The 871-nt window shown below is 33.6% G+C and overlaps 1 protein-coding gene and 1 long non-coding RNA gene across 2 annotated transcripts in view; one reads left to right on the top strand and one right to left on the bottom strand.

The window, feature by feature from the left end:
* LOC107645563 (beta-amyrin 11-oxidase-like) overlaps positions 1-871 on the bottom strand; it is a 71,936-nt gene that overhangs the window by 53,112 nt on the left and 17,953 nt on the right. The window lies entirely within an intron of this gene.
* The window catches only part of LOC110263117, a 21,883-nt gene continuing 21,661 nt past the window's right edge, over positions 650-871 (top strand). Inside the window, exon 1 of the long non-coding RNA XR_002348182.1 lies at positions 650-742. This is a non-coding gene — a long non-coding RNA (uncharacterized LOC110263117). The remainder of the gene's footprint in view (positions 743-871) is intronic.

The raw sequence follows: 871 nt of genomic DNA, 5'->3' as shown, positions 1-871 counted from the left end.
AATGTATCTAAAAGAATCACATATATAAAAAATTAAAAATAAATTATATCCAATCTTTTAAAAAAATAATACAAATAATAAATAAAAATTAAAAAATTACGTAAAATAAAAAAATCATATACTTTTTCAATGTAAGATTAAGATATATTAAAAATTAAAAAAAGAAAATACAAATGAATACATCAAAGGCTTTTTGGCACCCAGCCCTTCATCTTCATCACTGTTGAGAACCTTTACTACTATTGAGAGAACCCTTGCACCCAACCCTCTCTCCGAGTCCTATCTTGCAGCCCTCCGTTGCACCATCTCTTTCGCACCCTCTCTGTCTCAACCCTCGCACCCTAACCGCAAGCCTCCTCCTCAGATTTGCAATTTTGCACCCTCTCTCACAACCCTCCATCAGCGTTGCTCCGTCGTCACCGCTTCGTCGGTGCACCCTGCATTTGTGTGCCCTTCTTCAATCGACGTTGTCTGTCGTCGTAAACCCTAAACACCAAAGACATTGCTGCTTATCCCTCAATCGACGCTCAACTGTCACTGCTTATCCTTTAATCGGTGCTCAACCCTCACCATGAATAGTACTAGGTAACTATTTCTTCCCTCTATTTTTTTGTTTTTATGATAAGGGCCATTATTTTGGTTCTCTGGCTGTGAATCTATTCCTGTGTTGCAGATGTGAAAATGAAAGTTTAAATTTTGGCATATTAAATTTAGGAATATGTTAGGATCCAATATTTTTACTGTAACATCCCTCATTTTTGAAAATTTAAAAATGAATAAATTGTGATTTTATCTTATTAAGTTTAAATTTTATAATTTTAGAAATTATTTTATTAGAAATAATTAAATAGATTCGGAGATAATTTCATTT

The sequence above is a fragment of the Arachis ipaensis genome, chromosome B06 (assembly GCF_000816755.2).
Source record: "Arachis ipaensis cultivar K30076 chromosome B06, Araip1.1, whole genome shotgun sequence".
Taxonomy (NCBI): domain Eukaryota; kingdom Viridiplantae; phylum Streptophyta; class Magnoliopsida; order Fabales; family Fabaceae; genus Arachis; species Arachis ipaensis.
The sequence above is the reverse complement of the archived record's forward strand: the minus strand, read 5'-3'. Positions and strand labels throughout refer to the sequence as shown.